Here is a 7,607-nt window from a genome sequence, read left to right on the forward strand (position 1 = left end):
ACCACAGGTTTGCAGCGTGCCTTTTGGCACGCAGGTCTGCCCACCRCAGATGCCTGGAACATCTAACCAGGGCCTGTAGATACCCAGTTCTGGAAGACCAGCAAGATGCTCCTGCGTCCTGTCTACCCCAGAGGGCAACCTCTAGCCTTAGACACCATCGCCCATAGTGACCACGCTCCATGAGATACTGCCACCGAATGTATTCATGCACAGGATGGGTTGCAGATTGGGAAGTGCTCCCTCCTCCTATTGAAAGGTTGCAGAACTGGTTTAATCTAAAAAGAAGCAAAACCAAAACCAACAAAACACAAGAATTGGCCTCAGACTGCTGCAGGGTTTTATTTTTTGGTTTTGTTTGTTTAAACATGCTGTTTTGCTCTTTAAAAAAGAACGTTTTTCTGTGTCAGCCATCTAGCTCTCAAGAGTTACTCACTAGGCCTGCCGCATAATGCCCTAAAAGCACTCAAAAAGCAACCAAGAGATCTGCCCACAYCCAATCCAGAAGTTGAACATAGTTTTAAAGCTTTGCAAGATATGTGCTCTCTCATACACAGAGCAGGCAGTTCAGCAATGAGATTTCACTGCAACCTCTGCATCTGCCAGGACTTCAGAAGAAATTTGGTGAGTCATAAGCTTAGGAGTCATCTGAATGCAATGGATCTACGAGTCAGGGTGCAATGAGGCCTGTCTGGTGGGAAAAGCGATGCTCACAGCATTTTATGACATAACTCCAAACACTTAAAATAAAACGTGATGTCACAGGACAGCTCTCAAAGCACTTCGAAGTAAGCTGGATAACAGGCACAGGAGAGCATTTCGCTCCCCAGGCAGCTTCTCAGTTTCCTGCCTCGTCTGCAACATTTAGTTGATAGTCAGAGTTCAAGGAGGTGCTGTAAAAACTTCAACATTAACCTGCTCTTCAGGCAGTGCCAGTGGGGCAGAGCTGTGAATCAGAGTCACGGGACAGACCTGCCCCAAAGCTCAAAACAGAAAAACAAACCAACCAGAAAAGAAAACACCCAAGGGACTCAGTCCTGGAGATTGTGAGCCTTAAAAAAACAAAAACAAGTTTCACATCAGGAAAAGCCTCTTCCCACACCTTTAAAAGCAAAAGCTGCAGACTGAGCACACTGTGAAGTGGCACAGCTGTCCAAGGAGGCTTACCTTCCCCGTCCCCACGGCTGAGCTTCTGAAGTTTGTAAGATGTGCCAAGTTTAACCATGTAGCTAGCAGCCAGGAGGACATGAGAAGCTTATAGGGAACAACCTTTTGGGACTTCTGTTTTTGTCACATATTTACATGACCTACAKCTATAAGGGTCCCAGCCCAGCTGCCTTCCACTTACTGTTGTAATACAGTTCAGAAGTCCTGAAATAGTAGCACAAGCCTTACTTACCTGGCTTTTGCTGTGGACAAATGATCAAAACTTGCAGTTTCTAGACCAGGCCACTTTTCAGATACATCCGAAAGGCTGTCTCAAGTCTTGATCGTTTAGATTATGCTTTGATGCTAAGCGAGTTTGCTTTCCCAGCGCAGATGAAGATAGTATTCCAAAGAATATGATTTCTTTTTCTCTTTTTTGAGCAGAAAGATTCTGGTTTTATTCTCTGCCAGTAAGGAAATACGACAGTGAGCGTTCATGATCCTTATGATGCAACTCTCTAAAGTATGCATTCATACACACCCTTCCTCTGCAAAACCTTCAGCCTATCTGATCAGCTAGCTCCCCGCTATCAGCGTCTCGCAACGCTGCCAAACTAGAGCCAGCAAACCCTAATTTTCAAACAGCCTTGTAGGGGTGGGCTCCCTTCCCAGCCTTGTGCGAACACAGCAGAGCTGTAATGTAGAGGGGCTCCCGCTACCCCAGGGTTTAGGGAACATCTCTTGTCACTCACCTCCTTATTTCCCCCAAAGAAACTGAATTTTAGAAGTATATTGCCTAATATATTATAACATATTACTTAATATTCAAAAAGAAGCAGAAGGTTCAAACTTACACACTGGGGAAAAGAATATCAATAAAAAAAATGAGATGCCTAAAGGATGATTTTTTTTTTTTATTGTTGCAAGTTGTACTTGGAAAAGATCAGGCCATGCCTTACAGCTGGAGTGCCAAAATGAACAAGTAATCTCGAATCTTCTGAGACTTTTTATCTGCCAYGAGACCACACGAAAGGAAAGTTTACTGCACTTTAATTACCGACATCTGGAAAAATGAATTGCAACATTAGGAGAGAATTCTTTGCAGAGGGCATCTCCAACCAAAAATCAGTCATTCAGCCAGTTTAATAACAAGTTTTAAAACAAAACTACTGAAAACAGCTGGGCCATGAGAAACACCTGCTCCTTCACCAAGTATTTAGAAGACACTAGGCTTTTCTTTCTTTCTTTTTTTTTTTTAAGACAGGTGAACAGCAACATGGCTCACAATATAAATGAGATTATACTGATTTCATGCCATCCTCTCTCCGCATTTGACCACTCTCTATCTGTAAAGGAAAAAAAAAAGAAAAAAGAAAAGAAAATAAAAGAAAAGAAAAGAAAAGAAAGATGCTTTTGCCAGGCTTTAAAGTTTCACTGAAATCATGAAACAGTGTGAAAAATACCTGGCTACTGTGCCCAAAAAGCWATGCCTGCAAAAGCATTACCCATCCGTGGAGAAAACAAGTCTTCTACCACCCACAAGCGCATCTCTTCTGACCTGCTCCCACCTACTCTTCCTGCACCTGAAGGCTCTGGAGTTAAGTGGCCTTTTACTTCTCTTTGCACCTGTGTTCTCTGCTAAAATAAGAGCCAGAAAAGTTCTGTTTTCTATGCCTGTCGCTTCAGACAACTCCCCATTCAAGAGAGGCAGGACCTGAGCAATGCCAAAGCTCAACAGGTCCCCTGCCCTACACAGCCACCTGCCAGGCAGTTTCCATTTAGTCAAAGCAAATTAATTTTCCAGTTGGGGAAATACAGGAGAAAAACATCGACTTTATTATCGCAACAGCACATGCATCAGATCACCAAAGAAGTGCCCGCACATCATTGGAGGGGTCGCTGCCTCAGAGGCGATTACTCAGAAGGACGCAAAACATTATTTCAGGATCCGCAGCCCTATGCCAAGACGGCTTGCGCTCGCTTCAGCGTCCTCGCTCTTGGTTTATAAAGCRCCACGTACACTGCTATACAAACAACCACGCTCCGCCTGGAGACAAGCTGGAACAAACCATCCGCCAGCACGCAGCAACCCTGCTCAGGGCAGGATGCGGCCAGCGCGCAACCATTTAAAACCAGGCAGCACATTAATCTTTGAACGGAGATATCTGATCCTACATTAACTTGTCTGTTTGTATTTYGCTACCTAATTTTTTCCCCCGTGCTCTTTAGCACACAGCTTTCCAGCAAAGGCACTGCCACAGCGGCCGACTCCTCCACCCGTCCGTGCCTGAAGGGCTCTAAAGCRGGCATGAACTTGGAGCATCCTCTTCCTCCGTGGTCAGTCAACAAACAGGATTAACTGTATGTAACGAACAGGATTAGCCAGCGTCCTCCCTTTAGTTGCTCCTTAACACTACGAATTCCCTCCTCACTCCGAAGTAAAACTTCGCTATTAAYACCCATGCTGCAAAATCCCAGTCTCTCTCTTCTTCCCAATTAAGTTTGGAAGATTTTGCCCAGGCTGCATTTGCAGTTCTTCCGGAGACAAAGGCCTTGACTGATTTGTTTGCAAGGAAGTACAAGAAAAATTAGGAGARGGGCAAAAAAGTTGAGGAGAGTCCAGAGCTGTAGTTCACCTTGCAAACTCTTCCCCTCCCAYCCCTCTCAAATCTAAACCTTAGTATTTTTACTTGAAACAGGACTAAAGCAGTCAAAATTTCAAGTAGACATGGCAACAGCCAAGACTGCAAGAGCTTTCCTACACTCCCCTCTTTGAATTTCTGAGAAGCGCTTTAGAAACTACATTTGATTTGTTTGTGCTTGATATGTTCCCCAAGCCAATACTGTGCATTCCCCCTCTAAAAAAATATTCAGATTTTGAGGACAGCAGGAGAACATTTTCTTCAGTCTGTTTTCATGACTTCATGTCAACTGATTAAAATTGCAAGAGCAGTTACAGTATGTTTAACAGCTAAGCTATGTTTGCCCCTGAGGTTAACCACATGTTATCATCTTATATTAGATCAGGAATTGGAAAGTTGAGAAGTTTACTTATAATTGCTGCTTAAAATCTGAAAGTAAAGCAAACTTACAGATGCACATTTTGATCGAAAATGGAGACAAATCACAGCTCTCAGATTGTAACACTGCTTGTCCTGGTGAGGCCCAGGGCAAGTGATGCGTTTGCACGACCGAGAGAGCTCCAGAAGATCAGTACGACTGATGTCGGCTGTTCTCTTTGCCAGTGGATACGAAGGGCTCAGTCCCTGCCCCGAGGTATTTTGTCGGGCTGTGCCTTGAGCATTTGTGCTATTCTGCATTTTACCACGACATTCAGACTTTTCATAACCTGTAACCACCACAGCTACGAGAAGACACTTTCCAGCATAGCGAAAAGYGATGGAAATTGTAAGCAGGCAGGTGGCGGAGGATCGCCCCGTACTTTTACGCAGTGCAATAAACAGCAGTGGTCTCCCAAATGCTCTGCGAGCGGGTAACCACCTCTCSCAGCACAGCTGCGCCGGCTGGCGTTCGTGCGGCTGCGGAGCCGACGAGCTGCAGCCGCGACCTGGCCCAACTACAGCAAACGGGTCTAAACGCAACAGGGCGAAGGTGGCGGCATCCGCGCAGGACCGGCGCTGTCGCAGTTCAAGCTGACCAGAGAGCAGGGAGGAGAACGAGAGCTCRGATCTGGAGAAGCGGAGAACCTGCTACTCGCGCGCGTGGCATTAACCTCCTCGACAAACCATGAACTGTGCTTCAGCACAGCTTAGGCTAGAGTTGAAACCCACAGAAAAGCCATTTTCTGTGAACTTCACGGAGTGCTTGCGTAACAGCAGCATTGATTTGGTTCTGTGCTCCATTCATTGATGCAATTAACAGTAACCCGCAGCTTTATTTGTCATATGATTTGTCTCGTACAACACAGAGACCTGACGCAGTTAGTGTATTTTCAAGGGGACAAATGTAAGTAAATGGAGATCATCTCTCTCTGTGTAAGAGTTTGCACTAAGAGCATGCAGAAGCATAAGTTAAACTGAGTAAATAAAACTGGTGTATGTGTGTGGGGGGGAGGCTAAAAAGACAACAGTTTGAACTTTACTCTGGAGCAAAAAAAGCCAACAGTTTAGAAAACGGAAACTCTGAGATCTCCAAACATCCAAAGTTGAGTCAAAGTCAAGCAGGGGAAAAATAAACTCATCTGGTAGTTTACAGTTCAGGACACTTGATTTCCCCCTTCATCTGCTAAGGCTTGGCTTTTTTTTTTTTTTTTTTTTTTTTTTTTTTTAAGTGCAAAAAAGCCAAGTTACTTTAAAAAATAATGAAACATGTGGTGAGGACTTGCAACAGTCCCTCATGACTAACAGGGCCTCAGAGGCCACCTTGAGTCTCAACCTCCTCATTTCCCAGCCTGAGCTGGGAGTGGTTTGGGCTGTTTTTGTGCTTGCTGCTTTGAGGAACCTTTAACTTCTTCTCAGGGAAACATCGTGTCCCGCACTTGCTTGATCCAGGCCAGCATCAATAACCTAGAGTRGGAAAGCCCCCTTTCCAGCATCTATTTTGGCAAAAAAAAAGCTCTGAGAGAAGTCGTCTGCAGTTAGTACATTCATAATACTGCTTGCCTGCACCATCTCCTTGGTGTCCAACATGGGATGACCTCAGCCTGCAGGCTCAGTGCAATTCCGCTGGAAAAAAAAGGCAGCTAAACAGACTGGAAACAAGAAACCATCAGTTCTACTGCTTGTTTCTGTTTTCATTTGTTTCTTAAAAACTGCCAGCAGGGTGATTAGCCAACCATAGGCTGTACCTGTTCCGATCCCGATTTTACACAGGTAGTATTTAACATTCATGGTACGGACCTTAAGCACGTGCTCGGCTGCTTCCTGCGCCACCCGGTCTGCGTCCGGGAAAGTTAACGGCTCCTTACTGCCGAAGGCTGGCCTGTAACCCACGGTCCATGGGTTGCTAAGCCTCGTGCCCCCAACTTGAGTTATTAAATTCGCTGTTACAGAGCACGCGACAAAGATTTCGCAGTCCCAGCTCCTCTCTCCCTTCAAACCTCTTTCCGAGGAGGGGGAGTACACTGCCACAGTTTAAAACGCACCTGGAAAACCACGGCTTCACTAGCCCTCCAAACACTCCCCCTGCAGCTGTCTCCATAATCCTTAAACGCTTAAGCCTTGGAAAGACAAGGCTAACATCCAGCTGTTAAAAGGATTACTCGGTGCATGTGTAAGCTTGGCAACCAGGCCGGGCTGTACGTTCCCAAGAGCGCGGTGGATAAAGGCGACTGGCCACGGCCATCGGAGCCGACCTACAGCAGCTCCGCGTCAGAGGGCTTCTTGGCAAGAATCTGGAAAAGGTCTAGAAGATTAGAGAAGTGCTAGAAACTATTTCAGAAGGGAAAGGCAGAGAAAAGTGCTTGCTCGAAGCAGAGCAGAATRGGAGAACGAAAGCCCAAAAGGAAATGAGGCCTGGTAACAGGGAGGGGAAAGAATTTGGAGAGGCAAGTCAGGGGAGGAGGCTGGATACACAGAGTCCCTCGAACACAAGCAAATAAAGGGTACAGGGTGCGACGAGGAGCGGGGCCACACGGACGGACCTTCGTCGTACACCCGTCAGCAGGGGACGGCCCAGTCCCCGAACGCTTTGGGGAGAACAGCATCGAACACGAGCGTGCTTGACAATGTCAGATCTGCTCCAGATAACGCTGCCGTTTCCAGCAAGTCATCGTGAGCACCGACTTCAAAGCCATCCCAGCTCCCTTTTTTCCAAAAAAAACAAAAAACAAAAAAAACAAAAAAAAAACCCGAGCTCTGCACAGCTTGCTCTGAGACGCCGAGTTACAAAACAACCTTAACTCTCGCCGTTTAGGTGAGGGCCGTGTCCGCGGGTCACCAGCCAGCCAGGCCACTGCACGGACAAGAAGCCCCGGCCAGAGGAGCGCTGCGGGAGGTTTTGGGGSGTTTTAATCTCGATCTCTGCACGGGATCTAAAACGTGCCCAAGCGAACGTCGGCGATACCGAGAAAAGCGGCTCCAACGCCCCGCTCGGCCCTCCCGAGCTCGTCCCGCGGCGGATTCCGGCGCCTCCACACGAGCGGTTTAAGCGAGGCGGCGGCAGTTACCGGTTTCGCTCCAGGTCAGCCTGCGGCTCCGCAGCTCCCGCCGCACGGGGGGAGCGGTGCCGCGGAGCCCGCCGGCAGGAGRGGCGCGCCGGCGGCCGCGGGGCTGCGGGAGAGGCGAGACGCRGCGGCGAGAGCCCCGCCGCCAGGAAACCTTTTCCCAAGCGGTTATTTAGAGCCGCGGCGACAGCGATAAATAACGATAATTAAAGAATAATCAAAAGAACGGACGCGTGAAGGACCGTCGCGCCGCCGAGTTACGCTTCCGCGCAGCGCCGCGCACTCAGCGGCCGCCCTCCCGCGGCCGAGGCGCCTCCCCGCCGCGCCGGCTCCCGGCGGC

The 7,607-nt window shown here is 47.8% G+C and overlaps 1 protein-coding gene across 1 annotated transcript in view; it reads right to left on the reverse strand.

Annotated features, from left to right (window-relative positions):
• MARCHF2 (membrane associated ring-CH-type finger 2) overlaps nt 1–1,620 on the reverse strand; it is a 30,709-nt gene extending 29,089 nt beyond the window's left edge. Inside the window, exon 1 of the mRNA XM_085308510.1 lies at nt 1,397–1,620. The gene's annotated coding sequence lies outside the window, so the exon portion shown is untranslated. The remainder of the gene's footprint in view (nt 1–1,396) is intronic.
• Between the last annotated feature and the right edge of the window lie 5,987 nt (nt 1,621–7,607).

The sequence above is a fragment of the Rhea americana genome, unplaced genomic scaffold (genome assembly GCF_003343005.1).
Source record: "Rhea americana isolate MKP2758 unplaced genomic scaffold, rheAme1 scaffold_278, whole genome shotgun sequence".
Lineage (NCBI taxonomy): Eukaryota > Metazoa > Chordata > Aves > Rheiformes > Rheidae > Rhea > Rhea americana.